This window comes from Crocuta crocuta, unplaced genomic scaffold, assembly GCF_008692635.1.
Source record: "Crocuta crocuta isolate KB4526 unplaced genomic scaffold, BGI_CrCroc_1.0 scaffold41, whole genome shotgun sequence".
Classification (NCBI taxonomy): domain Eukaryota; kingdom Metazoa; phylum Chordata; class Mammalia; order Carnivora; family Hyaenidae; genus Crocuta; species Crocuta crocuta.
In genome coordinates this window covers 17,256,525-17,271,984 of record NW_027529428.1, presented here as the reverse complement: position 1 = coordinate 17,271,984, position 15,460 = coordinate 17,256,525, and positions in this window count along the sequence as shown.

Genomic DNA, 15,460 nt, shown 5'->3' with positions numbered 1-15,460 from the left:
ACATTGGGCTCTGTGCTGAGAGCTCAGAACCTGGAGCCTGCTTCAACTCTGCCTCCCTCTCTCTTTGCCCCTCCCCTGCTTGCACTCTGTCTCTTTCTCAATACTAAATAAATGTTAAACAATTAATTAAAAAATTATAATAGTTTACTTTATAAAACATTTATTAATTTTTTTCCAATATTTAAAACAAATCCAGTGATGAGTACGGAAATAAAGCGTTTTTTTTTCCTCCTTTCACTGACCGGATAATTTAAAGAAATGTTTCTTCACACAAAGAAAATTGCAAAAGGGAACAGCTATGTGCTAAATTAAGCCAAATGTCCAAAGAGAGTTGTTTCACGCTAAATCGCTCACATCAAGCATGTTGCTTTTATACATTATGTAGGGGTTCATATGTGTGTGGATTGGTTCTTTAAAGATTTTTAATGTCATTCATGTATATATTTGTATACAAACATATCATGCTCATTAAATCATTGAAAATGTCTGCATATTGAGACACCTGGATGGCTCAGTCAGCTAACCATCTCACTCTCACAGTCAGTGGGATCAAGCCCCAAGTGGGTAAATATCTCTGAAAATCCATTTGAGGTTTGTAATCCTTTTTTTATCACTTTAATAAGAGCAACATGAACGAAGTAGGCAATATGGAGTCCTTATATTAAAAAAATACAGCTTTATGCTGTAACCTGATAGCAAAAATATCATGAATAAATCATATTTTGTGAGTGAACTGACAAGAAATGAAGTTCAAAAATCAGAGTGATGTCCAAGCAAGTAAAATTAGCAGCTGAGACGACCCCTTGAGTCACTCCCAGTGCAAGTGGACCAAATTCTGCCCTTAGTGCTTCCCCCTTGTGAGGAGATATATAAATAGAAAGATCTATATATATATATAGAGATATATATATATATAGATCTTTCTATCTATATATATATAGATCTTTCTATCTATATATATAGAGATATATATCTGCATATGATTTGCAAGCTCTAACTAGTTTAGCTGAACGTGATAATATTTCAATGAATATTAGAAATAACAGGTAGAAAACTTATGTGATCTGTGTAGAAAATAAAACAGTCAAGGCCCCCCGGGTGGCTCAGTAAGTTGAATATCTAACTCTTGATTTCAGCTCAGATCATGATCCCAGGGTCATTGGATTGAGCTTGCGTCGGGCTCTGCACTGAGCATGGAGCCTGCTTAAGATTCTCCCTCTCTCTCCTCTCTCTCACTCTGCTCCACTCTCCCACTCATGCTCTCTCTCTCTCTAAAATAAAAATAAAATAAAACATGCATTCCACGTGTTCTCAAATATATTTAAATATTTGACTGTCAGTGTACTTCTATCTAAACAAATTGTGCCTTTGCTCCTCAAAGATACAGAAGTGAAATGGAATCAGTTTTGCCAAGGAGGATTTCACTGATGTGGTTTTTAGGAGTTACTACTGAAATGGCCTTGTGGTTTTTACTAGAATGATGTTTCCCTTTTAAAATAGTGGTGTGATCTATTATTCAGTTTATTCAATGTTGCTTTGAGTGTCTCTGGAGCAGACATGAGTGCACAGACCTCGTATTTAGCGACGGTAAAAGGATAACGCAAGGGCCACACCTGTGTGGGTCTACCAAATGTGAAGGTGAGGATTGCACAGGAATGGGGAAGAAACTTCTGCAAAAGTAGAAAGCTGTGGGCAATGTGGCTTTACGATCGACAGGTGTGTGTTCTGCTCTTTTGTTTGCTTTCATTAGTGCATGATTATTAGTGAGTTTTTTCCAAAACTCATTCTGCTTCCTTTATAAAAACGTTACGTAGAGGCGCCTGGGTGGCTCAGTAGGCTAAGCGTCCGACTCCTGACTTTGGCTCAGGCCATGATCTCACAGTCATGAGTTCCAGCCCCGCATCAGGCTCTGTGCTGACATTGCAGAGCCTGCTTGGGATTCTGTCTCTCTCTCTCTCTGCCTCTCGCCCACTAGCATGTGCATTCTCTCTCTCAAAAATAATCTCAGCCATGGGGCACCTGGGTGGCTTAGTCGGTTAAGCGTCCGACTTTCGCTTAGGTCATGATCTCGCGGTTCGTGGGTTCGAGCCCCACGTCGGGCTCTGTGCTGACTGCCAGCTCAGAGCCTGGAGCCTGTTTCAGTCTGTGACTCCCTCTCTCTCTGACCCTCCCCTGCTCACGCTGTCTCTCTCTCTCTCTCTCTCCTAGAAATAAATAAAACATTAAAAAAAAAGAAAGAAAAAAAATCTCAGCCAGACACCTGCCCTTCTCACCCAGAAGTGCCAATGTGGCTCTGAGCAGGGCCAGCCATGGCCAGCTTCCTGTCCTCCACCTGAGCGAGACTATGGGGAGGGCGGGGGAGCGTGGTGCTGAGGGGGGAACACAGGGGGCCCTCCAGGAAGCAGGATGGGGGGGCTGCACGTTTAGGCAAGATGCAGACAGTCACAGTGTAACCTCCACTTTGTCCATTCCACCAGCCATCAGGAGAGGGCTTGGCAAGTCCTGGTTTCTGCCTGTGGGCTGGGATGATACGGACGGTCCTTCAATTGCTTGTGATAGATGGTCAGCCTCCTAGCAGGGCCTGGTGAGGAAGCCTTCCAGTGACGTCTCCTGGTCCCTTTCACTCTTACCTATGTCTCCTCCTGGTCAGACTCCATGGCAGTCCACTTCCAGAATGCAAAACTGGGGCCTGCAGGGGCACCTGGGTGGCTCAGCCGGTTAAGTGTCCGACTTCAGCTCAGGTCATGATCTCATGGTTCATGGGTTCGAGTCCCGCGTCGGGCTCTGTGCTGACAGCTCAGAGCCTGGAGCCTGCTTTGGATTCTGTGTCTCCCTCTCTCTCTGCCCTTTTCCCACTAGCACACTGTCTCTCTCTCAAATATGAATAAATATTAATTAAAAAAAACTGGAGCCTGCAATTCTAAGTATGTTCTCAGCCTTCATTAGCAGAGACCTTTTCCCCTAATATCTCATGTGAAGCAGTAGGGTCAAAGCCGATGCGGACTCTGAACCACATCCCAGGAAGCCACAGCGAACTGAACCTCCAACTGCTTTTGTGTGTCCCCTGGGGCAGGACTCCTTTTATCTGATCACAGATCACTGAGATTCTCGGCCACAGCTATCTTTCTGCCATTCAACTCTGTAACCTTTAAAAAATCCATTGTGTTGAATCATTTGCCCACAACGTAAGCCATTAGTTCATGGTCCAGAGTTTTGCTTTTACGGGTCTTACCCTGAAACCCATTCTCAGACCTGGCACTTCTAAAGATAAATGATCTCATTTGGGTCTGTCTTCAGGGAGGGAATTCTAACACCCTGTGATGGGGGCTGCTCCACAAGAAGTATTTCTGTTTAAAAATAAAGGGATTCACAGTAGGATATAAGTACTGAGCAATATCAAGAGTCACTGCGAATGACTTCCAGAAGGGAAGACACAAGTTTTGTCTGGCAAAGAATCTTCTCACCTGTACCTGGAGGAGGTCCACAAAGAAGTACATCTTCTATGATCATTTATTTTGAAGTTATGTGCTTATGGTTATTAATAATCAACATGAGACCAAAGCAAAAAGGACCTCATAAATACACACATGCCTGGGGAGTGTCCCAATAGTACTGCCCAGCAGAGCAGCACTTTGAGATTGAGCAGCGCTCTATCCCGCCATCCAATGTGACAGCCACCAGCCACATGTGGCCAGGGGCACCTGAAACGTGTATCGTGCGAACTTTTAATTTCATCCAGTGGCTACAGATCTGGATGTTTTGCTAAGTAAAAAATATTTTGGTGTTGTTGTTGTTGTTGTTGTTTTTAAAAAAGACACTTAAAGGGGTGCCTGGGTGGCTCAGTCGGTTAAGCGTCCGACTTTGGCTCAGATCATAATCTCATGGTTCGTGGGTTCAAGCCCCACATCAGGCTCTGTGCTGACAGCTCAGAGCCTGGAGCCTGTTTTGGATTCTGTGTCTCCCTCTCTCTCTGACCCTCCCCTTCTCACTCTGTCTCTGTCTCTGTCTCTCTCAGAAATTAAAAAAAAAAAAAAAATTAAAAAGACAATTATAAACAACAACACTTAGAGATAGAGAAGAACCAATTTTCCCATTTAAAAAAGCCCCTTTGTAGCCAAAGTAATACTAAAGAANAAACTAATCTGACAATAAACTATTTGTAAAAAATAAATAAATAAATAAATAATAAAGTCTACTTCAAATAAAAAAAATAAAAAAATAAAAAATCCCCTTTGTACTGTTGATTTTTTTCCCAAAACTACATTTTTTCCAGTTTGATGTAGTGAAGACAATTTTAAAAGACTGTCTCGTTCATCTATGATTAAGAAACCATTAGGTAATATATATTATAAAATTTGAATTATTTAAATCCAAAGATAATATTAACTGTTTTTCAACTAACCAGACATCTGTTAAATATCCGAAAACCAAGGATGTTTCTTTTAGTTCACGTGTCCTCATTTTTAATACTCACATGGCTCTCAGGGAGGCTAATCTTGGCTTCAACGCACTTTCTCCTAAACTGGGAATTCAGTAGCAGTCTCAAGTTCTCAAGTGAATGCCAGCATTTCCTATCCTTTCCAGAATATGTTACTTACAATTGGTGTTGCTTTCACCAATACCAGAATCATCATCAATTCATTCATAGAGAGTCTCAGAACCTGTAATCTGCGTCATGTTTAATCGCTGGATTGAATAAAGCACTGATTAAAAAAAGACAGTCACACTCCGCATAGGCAGAGGTTGTCACGATCGGATCCACAGCCTCAGGCTCCTCGATGAAGAGAATATGGGTTTTCTGAGATGCATGAGCACCAAGCAGGTTTCTCACAAAGAGTTATGGGTTCTTGGCAATTCTGTCAGTGGAATTCCTCCACTCGCATCTGTGTGACTGCCCAGCCCATCAGCCCCAGGGCATCCCCTCCACTGACATGACCTCTAAGGCTCTGCCTGGCCCCACCTCTCCCTGGCCATTCCACTCCCACGACCTTCTCACTCTTGCTTAGCTCTGCGTGGGATGACCTTTCTTGTTCTGCCTTAATGACTTTATGCTTGTCCCTGTCTCCTGGCAGTTAGACTTAACCCCTCATTCTCGCTCATAAAGTTCTTCCCCAGATGTTCCCTGACTGGCTCCTTTCACCGCTCAGGTTTATATCAAATGGCACCTCCCCTGGGTGGCAGCCCCTGATCCCCCGGCTAACACTCTGCGGCCACCCCAACAGCCACGCTGCTCTGTCACTCCTGGTTGCGGGGTTGGGCCGTTCGCTGTGCAGCATGACCATACACTGTCATTGCCTGCCCGCTGCCCACTGAATACCTAGCCTGGCACACTCACTGTTACATGGTGGGCACTCAGGAAACACTTAATGAACTTAAGATGCACTCAGTTGTAACTGATAATTAGGCTGATTAATGTAACTACGATTTTCCAGATCAATTTCTCAGATATGTTCTACTTATCATGTGAAACACATCTCTGGCTGGAATTCTGGGTGATGTGCGTGTCTGGGGTGCGGGGATCATAGCACACTAACTTCAGCTCAGGTCATGATCTCGCAGTTCGTGAGCTCGAGCCTCACTTCGGGGGAGTTCGAGTCCTGCATCCGCAAACACGAGCCCCTCTTCAGGGGAGCCCTGATTCTCTCTCTCTCTCCCTCTGTCTCTACTCCTTGCTCACTTACACTCTCTGTCTCTCAAAAAACTTAATCAAAATAAAATAAAATAAAAATGCAGATGCCTTTTCACGGTGATTCTTCTCAGGCACCATGTTCAGCTCTGGAAAGCAGATTACGCAAAAGACGAGACACAGTTTCTGTCCTTGGAGGGCCTACATTTTAGCCTCACTGGCTCCTAATTGAGAGTGATACATACAGCACTGACTTTTTTAAAATGCAGGCAGGAGGGAAAAAAGGAAAAAGGAAGAGAGAAATAGCAAAAGGCTAATTTTGCCCACTTCACTATTTTTGTCTCAAATTGGTCCCGTAGAACATAAAGAATGTGTAAAGACTGCACCAAAGTAAATGGTTCATATAGTGAGCATTTCTAAGATAGCGTTATGGCTCACTCTGTCAATTTTATTGTATAACTGTCTGCTTCCAGCACATTCCAGAGACAAATCTTCAGCAGGCAGTGTGATCAGAAGGGCATTTTGATCTATAAGATCTTATCATTCTATAGATCTGTAAGATCTACAATTATACTCCTGAGGTCTTAGCCATTTCACACTGTTCATGGTGAGCTTTTTAGGCGTCAGATTGATTCAAGGGGGGTGTACCATCTCTCTTCTCGCTGTTTCTGCATAAGGCTATTTTTCTTAAAAATTGTACGGCTGTGTAAGCAGTAACTCTAAATGAAAACACTGAAATAGCTTTCGCTGTTTTTCAACATTAAATACTCCACGCAGAGCTGAAGCATTGAGAGATAATTCCTCCATTGTTCTCCTGCTACCTAAAGAGCTTTTTCTCCTGCAAATTTTGAGTTCCAGATTTATCTGAAACATCTTACTTATGTTTAAGAAAACATTTCTTATTCGCAACCCGAATTGATCTAGAAAGCCCAGAAGCTACGATGACCTTTTCAGCTCCACACTGGTCCTCAAAATTCCATTAAGAACAGAATCCCATGAAGACCCTCCGTTGAGGGGCTTGGACACTCACAGAAAGGTTACAGACCATGGGTGAACCTCCATGATTCCCGGCTTCTGAGCCGGACCTATTCCAGGGGCCCTGGTAGCCACTGAGCTGTTCCCAGGAGTCTTACAACCCTTGCATGCTTAGTCGCAGAAAAAGCCAAGGGCAGAGAGAATTCCCAGACTCTTTGATCCCCTGTGCCGTTCGCTGCCCCGTGCCTCTTTCCCCCGTGGCCTCTTTCTGCAAACCTCAGAGTGCCTGGACCAGGGTGACTCTCAGATGGTGAGTTTTTAGGACACTTCTGCCCAATTTTGATTTACTCATTAGCTTAGAAAGCAGTAGGCGATTCTGTGGGGGAGGGAAATTAATAGATTGTTAGTTGAAACTTCTAGAGCAGAACTCCTGCCCCGTCACTTCCAACCCCAGGGAGAATCCACTTAATCTCTTTGGACTCGAATTTCATGGGTAGTGGAGACAGTGAGGATGGGTCCAAGTCCTTTACCTAAGAGAATCCATGTGCTCTGTAACACAACACTCCCGAAGACCACGAGTGATTTTCTCCTCCAACTGATTCAGAATGGGCAAGGTAGAAAGAAAGAAGAAAAATAAGGAAAGAAAGAAATCTTGCATTGTTATTTTTTGTGTTCTAATAGATGCCTCCAGGAGCTTCAAAGGTGAAAAGTACTGGGTGTTTTATGGACAAACCTGCCATATGTCTACAGACACGCTGGAAATCTCAGCAAAACGCCACACTCTGAAAATGCTCTGTCACCGTTCACTAATACCAAGGACAGAACATGCCGTTTTTCTCCCTTTAACTTTCCGTGAACTAAAAGACCATATACTTCAAAATTATATTGGTCATCATCAAAATGAAAGCTCGCATTTCTCACTCTGAGGAAGGAAAACAAGAATGAGAATGAGGTGATATTGGCAGACAACAAATTTATTTTTGGTTCCAAATGTAAAGAGTTTAGGGAAGTACAGTGTCTCTTTAGTAATCTCTTTCTGGAAGGTTTCTCTGGATCATAGAAAGTCACCAGAGAATCCATTTCCTGATTATTTGTCCCTGACAGCTCAGTTTCTCTCTGTGCTCATCTTTAATTTATTCCCTACATTAACCCTAACATGATATTTGGATCTCAGGTGTGTTATTTTCCATCAGCCATAGCTTATTACTACTAAAAGTATATTGTGGAAGATGCTTTAGCAGGAAGACCTTGGGGGCGGGGGGAAGGGCACATGAGTGGCTCAGTCGGTTAAGCATCCCACTCTTGATTTCTGCTCATGTCATGATCTCACAGTTCATGGGTTTGAGCCCCAAGTCGGACTCTGGGCTGACAGCGCAGAGCCTGCTTGGGATTCTTTCTTCCTCTCTCTCTGTCCCTTCCCTGTTTGCACTCTCTCCCTCTTTCTCTCTCTCTCAAAAATAAACATTTTAAGAAAAGAATTTTTTTAAAAAGACCTTGAACAACATATTTAAACAAAATATTTATTTATAATATATAAAAATATACGTGTGTATATATACACACTATACCACTATATGTGTGTATATATTTATTTATAGTTGTGTGTGTGTATTTATTTACTTATAGTAGTAACCTGAGAATGTTATTTTGAAGATGTGGTACAGGACAGTGATATCTCTATAGACCCAGATGCAGAGAATTATGGGAAAGATCATTGATTTCTATANTCGGAAAAGTAGAAAAATAAAAATAAAATAGTACATAAATAATAGCATATATATGTTATATTTTTAAAATACCTTTTAAAACACGTGCTCATGGGACGCCTAGGTGTCTCTGTGAGTGAAGCATCCGACTTCGGCTCAGGTCATGATCTCAGGGTCGCGGAGTTCAAGCCCCGCATCGGGCTCGGTGCTGACAGCTCAGGGCCGGAGTCCAGGGAGGCGGCGCGGGGCTCGCAGGGGCGCGCGGGNGCCCGAGGCGCCTGCCGGGTCCGCGGGGAGACGCAGCACGTGCGCTCGCTGGGAAGTCAGGCAGCGCCCCCTGGCGGAGGAGGCCGCAGGCGAGGGGCTTCCGCATCCGGGAGTTTAGACGGAGGTCGCGGAGGAGGGACGCCAGGGCGCCTGCAGGCGANAGCCGGTCAAGCAGGCGCGGCAGGTAACATGGCGGCCGTTGGGGAAACGGGACGAGGCCGCGAGCCTGGCCTTCAGCACGCGCTGTGAGGGGCCCAGAGTATCCAAGCCAGGAAGGGCGACCGCGGGCCCCAGGCGAGGGGCGCCCAGGGGGGCTTTGGGGCACAGACGCCCACCTGCTCGGTGACGGCGACCCCGCAGGGCCCGGAGTTGGGGGGCGGGGGGCTGCTTCAGAACCTAGGCCGGGAATCTGTCTTTACAGACTGTATCCGAAGCATCGGGAGGGAGTTAAACTAGAGACCGTCTCGTTCGGAATTAGACCAGTTCTTTTTTTTTTTTTTTCTTCAATTTGAGAGTGTGAGCAGGGGAGGGTCAGAGAGAGGGAGACAGAATCTGAAGCAGCTCCAGGCCCTGAGCTGTCAGCACAGAGCCCGATGCGGGGCTCGAACCCACCAACCGTGAGATCATGACCTGAGCTGAAGTTGGACGCTTAACCGACTGCGCCCCCCAGGCGCCCCCGGAATTAGACCAGTTCTTGAACCAGGCTTGTCTACCTGCTGGTGCAGTCAGGCTTGCTTTTGGTTTGGTTGGTTTCCCCTTATTTCCTGACCAGCTGCAGTGAAATCTGGGTCCAGGAATAGTCACTCTGGCAGGTGGGGGGGCTCAGGAAGCAGGGTCCCCATCCCCTTGCGTGGACGCGACTCCTCTAGGGCTCCCCGGGAGGCGAGCCAGCGCCCTGAGAGGGTCCATGGATCCCGAATCCTCACCCTCCCCAGCCTGAGGTCAGAGAGGTGGGCTGTCCCTCCTTCCTCTGGAGGGGGAGCCCTGGGGTGGGGCTTATCATTTTGCTTATTATTGTTAAGGGATGTAGGGAAAGAAGAAATGTTGCCAAAGTTCTTTTGCATTGAGTTTGGAGGATTTTTTNGGACTTGCTTGTATGAGCCTTTTCCCACCGTAGGAACTGCAGTAATAAAAATATTGCTGGAAAGTAGCAGGAAAGCTCTCTGAGGATCTCTTCCCACTGCTCAGGAATTTTTTTCCCCCTCTTTAAAAAAAATGATATTGAGTTTGAAGTGCCAAGTGGAAGATAAGCCGGGCAGTTTGAATGATTAATGAGGGTATTAAAGAGCCGAAAATGGAGGATAGGAGTTCAGACCCAAATGAAATTTTCATTGGCACAATGTAGACCAAATTAGGCTCTTCTGAACTTCTCTTTCTGCTTTATAGACTCTGAGGTTTTGTGCTGGTATTTTCACCCCATTGTTCTTCTCTTACGCTCTCAGCTACTTCTGGGCAACTTTCCTGACCCTTGAATCTTTTTTCGACATTTAGCTCTTCCATAGTCGCCAAGGGATCCCTGCATACGCATCATATCTGTGTGTTATTGACTAAAAGAGGCTCTCTGCGGAGGCCTTAACCCTCGACGCAAGCTTCTTTTTATTTTCTTCCTTCAAGATATTTAGCAGTAGTCTTTGGCTTTCACTATTTTATTCTTATTCTAATGTAATATCAGCATAAGGCGTAGATCTTAATATGTGAAATTTAAAAAAATAACAAGGTAAATACAGTAACCGATAATGAATCTTACTATAAATTAGGGAGTTAGGGATCACCTATTATGGGGAACCTAAGGAAATTACCGTCGTATAACTCAAGTTGGTTGAATATTGGTGATCTCATAGGGTTCAACCTACAGACAACCTTGGATCCCATTCCTACCTCTCCTTTTCTAATCAAGGGGGAAAAAAGAAGCTCACAGATGTGAACTACCTTACTCGTGGTCACATGATTTATTGGGAGGCAACTTGAGACCAAGGTCCACTTGTGCCTTAGCCAGTGACTCTTCCTACCGCTCCATAAGATGGTCATAGACGCAGGACAAGGGCAAGTGTGAGAAATGATTTAACAAATAGAAGAAGATGGTTATTCATTCTTAAATTACCAAGACACTGAATATTGAAAATAGGATTTGATGTCTCCGACCCTGGCTTATACCTACCTACTACAGAGGGAGAATGACATATGACCTAAGGAAGATGCCTGTTACCTACTTTTATAAAAACTGAAGGACTGGATCATGCCCCATGTGTCTTCTAGCCTCTTACCCCCTCTTCCCATCCCTACCTTGCCCCACCTTGAAACCCTATGGAAGCCCCTTCTTCAACTTTGCTTCACTTCAACTTCTCTTCTTCAACTTAACTCCCAATGACTGAGAAATTCAGTGATGTCTCACCCACTACCCTCTTCTCTCTCCCTCACTCTTGGAGACCAGTCATTCCTTACCTAGGACACTGGCCCATGTTCACTAGTGTCAAGTTTACCAACTGGCTGTCATCCCGTCAGGAATGATGCAGGATGCGTGAAGGACCCTACTTACAAATTAGCAAGCTACCCTGCTCCTGTTTATGGATGCTGCTAGAAGACACGAGACTCCTGGATCAGAGACAAGTAACTCTCTTATTCACGGCAAAAGACTTGCAGAGCTTCATGCTGGTTTCTGCAGGTTCCCTATGAGTTCCATTACTCCCATGCGGCCAGGCCAAGGGTCCAGAATGCACACTGGTGCGTGCAGTGGGGCTGCATTACTGGAGAAGAACAAGCACAGAATGTGGGGATTCATGACTCGCACAGTGAGCAGAAACAAGTCTGCTCTTTGCCTGTGGGGAGACACTACCTTGTCTCTCAGGACAGTGCTGCAAAAGTATCTGGCCTGGATAAAGCTCAGTTGCGCCTTGAATTCTTGGCCCACCACCCAAGCGGATTCAGGCTCACACAGGGTCCGTGCAGATTGGTTCTTCTTACAAATCTGGAGGGTGTTTCAGTGAGTGGGGAACCAAATAAAGCACTATTTAGTTTTTTTTTTTTTTACTCTTGCAAAACCTAGAATTTAATTGAAAAGTAATTCATACATGTGGTTTAAAAATTTCTTTTGTTTAATAATTTTAGGCTCTAGCCGCATACCCAGAGGGCAAAAATGCTATTAATGATTTCTTGTATATCCTTCCATAAATATTCCATTCACAGAGGTGTGTTCATCTCAGGGGTTTCAAAGGGGAGCAGAATATGCATGTGGTTATTTCCTTGCCTTTGCAAAATACTACATCTTAAATGCATTCTATGAAATACTAGATTATTGCATAAAACGTAGGTATCATTTAGCCATGTGCTTACCTACTGGCAGAGAACTGTGCACCTCCGTGTGTCCCTGTGGGGGACATTCATTCCCAGAAATGGAATTTCTACTTGCTGTAGATGGTACATTGAGGGGACTTCAGGTGCTGCTTTTTGTAGCTTGTCGTCTTCAGCATTCTGAATAGCAGGTGTTTTAGACACTTTAATTTTATGGAAATCGCCCTCTGGCGAGGATTTGTGCTACTGCTTCCTATACCTTTCCTACACCCTGCTTTCTCCTTCTTTTGAGTTTTATCTGTAAAACTTCATCTCACACCTGAGTCCCGTAGACTGTGCCGAGCTGGTTTGTGTGGGTCCTGCAGCGAGACCACCTGGGTTCCGTCCTGCAACACTCATAACTGGCCCTGTGACGCGGGGGTAGTGAACCTAAACTCCTCTTGCCTAGTATCCTTATCTGTGAGTGTTAGGATGTGTTGAATAAACACGTATAAAGCACATGAGGTCATGTTTGCACTTTCTAAGCACTTAGCTTAGATGAGCTCTTCTTATTGGTTTAATATTCGTCTTTAAATCTGCTCTGTTTTTAAACTTAGTTTTATGCTAAGTGATATGCAGTGATATAGATCTGATGTGCTATCTACATCTTATGCTACAAGGTGTATGTGTATATATATATATATATAAAACTCTAAAATTAAAATTAAAGAAATAAGTGTTATATATTCTACCACATTTTGGAAAGTTATNGATATAGATCTGATGTGCTATCTACATCTTATGCTACAAGGTGTATGTGTATATATGTATATATAAAACTCTAAAATTAAAATTGAAGAAATAAGTGTTATATATTCTACCACATTTTGGAAAGTTACTGTCCTGAGAAAGAGCATTACTAGAAACACCTTGAGCAGCTCCAATCAGATAAGTAGTGTCACATAGATGTTACAACATTCATTTCTTCACATACAAGTGATGTTGAGCATTTTCCCCATGTTCATCTGTCATATTATTTTATTTTTGTAAACTGGCCATTATTTATTTTTTGCCTGATTTTATACAGAGTTTTGGTTTTCATCCATCAGTTTGTAAGAGGGTTTCATAAATGTGAGAGATTAGTTCTTTGTCACATATACTACCAATTTGTTCCTGTTTGAAGTATTCTGAGAGCATTTTTTTTTCATCCAGCTTCTTTCAGGATCTAATTTATCAGTCTTTTCTTTTGTGGCACCTGGATTTGGGTCTTGCTTAGAACTACATGCCCCTCCCACACTATATGCACATTCTCCCCTAACTTTGTCTCATCCTTTCTCTGGGTCTGTTTTACTTTGAACCTTCATTCTGTCACAGATCTATTTAAATGTAAGGTATGAAGGATGCACCTGACTTGATTTATGTATTTCTAAAAGGCTATTTGCGCCAGTACCATTTATTGAATAATTCAGTTTTCCTCACTGGATTAAAGTGTCGCATTCCTTTGTGAAATTCAAATTTGCTAAATTAGCTGTGTTTGATGATTAAATCCATATATGTATTTATTATCGGATCCTATTAAATTTCTTCATTAATACGTGTTTTAATATGCTAGTAACTAAGAGGTAGAGTCAAGCTTGGTAATGTTATTTCCTTATAGTTGGAGAACTAATTCCTGTTACTAGTGTTCTTACTAATTGATTTCACTATTCTTGGATGTAATATTTTAAAGCAAAAAATGAAACTATCTTGTTTTCTTTAGCAATTAATTTAGCAAGGACTAATATCTTTATAGTATCAAGTCCTGGTATCCAAGCACAGGGATTTATTTCCATCTTCTATTATGCCCTTCAGTGGCGTTCTGAATATTTATTCATAGAGATGTTGGAACATTTCTTGTTAATTTTTTATTTCAGATTCCATTAAAATTGGGGTCGATTTTTCCTTATTTTTTATGTGTGAGAAAAATCATTGATTTTTGAAATTACTTCCATGCGGAGAGAGTTTATGAATTTTCTTACAATTTATTATTGTTTTTCAGGATGCCTTCTTGTTTTCAAGAAGCAAATAATGACTATTTTATTTTACCTCTAATGTTTATGCTTCTTGTTTTATTCCCTTCTTTGCCGAATGTACTTGACAACTTAGGAAGGTAAGAAGAGAGACCTAGGAGAGAGGTTTGAAATAGTGAAATACGGGTTTAAAAAGGAAGTTATTTCCACCCAAATAAACGAAACTCCCAGGTGTTTCCTCTCTAGGAGCAAGTTATGAGAAAAGTCAGAAATAGGAGTCTAAGACTTTAGAGAGGCATGAAGGAACGAAGAAAAAAGCCTCTGAAGCATTACATTCCTATTATGTGACTCAAGTTTTAAGACATTTTATCATCTGTCAATGAGGAACAGCATCAGGTCTCTTGATATGTATATATTCAATGGAAAGTGTCAGACACAATTTCATGTTTACTTTTAATTTGTCCTCTGTACACTCCTTTGTAATTTGCCTTTTCAAGACTAAACAGGTTTGCAGAAAATGAGGCAAAGTGAACCACTTATATTAGATTCATTGCATAATGTATACATTTATGTTATGGGAATTGTCTATATACAAACAAAACTGGATAGAGATAATATAGACCAACGGCTTGATAAGAAAATATGCCCATGTTTCAATAACATAAGGGTGTGAACAATGAAGGAGATAGATAATAATTATTATTAATGATATGATTAAAAGAGGAACGGCAACAAAAGCCCTGAAAACCGCCTGTGTGCCGAGCCCTGAGCACGGTGATACAAATGGATTTTCTCATTTAATCCCCACAAAACTTAAGTTTGCAAAAGCTTAACTGCTCAAATCCACAGTTTATGACTTGTTATTTTCAAAGCCAGTTCTGTACGACTCTAAAACGCTGGCCCAGCCACTAATTTAGCCCCAAAACACTGTTCATTTACTTTTTAATGATACTTAAGAAATCACAAATATTGGTCCCAAATCGAATTATTTTCTTAAAAAACCCATCGATAAATGCAAGCTGCTAAAAAGATTAACTTAAATAAAGCAGCCAGTAAAGATGAAAAACGGACATAACCTAATCCAAGGAAAGGTACGGTGTGCGGGGGACGTTCTCTGCGCATGTGCGCAGCCGCGGAGAGAAGGCGCTGCCTCCGGGAGCCCGCCCTCGGCAGCTCCAGCGTCCCCTACCTTTCCTGGGGGATGTCCGGATGTCCACTGAGAAACGCTGAGGTGAAAGCTGCCGTCAGCTCCTTGCCCGGAGGCGGGCGCCACGGCCAAGGCCGCGTCCTCCCTGAGAAGCCTGGGCGGACGGCGCCCCTGCGCCCGCCGGGGCCTGGGAAGCACCCGTCAGGTGTGCGTCTGGGAGAACAAGCCGAGGCCAGGTGCCCCGAGGACACGTGTTCACGGCTCTTCTTTCCGCTGGAGAAAATGGGGGTGGGTTTTGTTTTTTTTTTCAGCCAGTGACAGGGAGAGAGGTGGGGGAGAAGTTGTCAGACGATAGTCAGGAAAGGGTCTTCATGACTGCAGCTCACAGTGCGATGCAGCTAAGAAGTCGCGTTCAAGTCCCTGGGGTTCCTGTGGCCGTTCAGGCCAGGAAAGTGAGTCACAC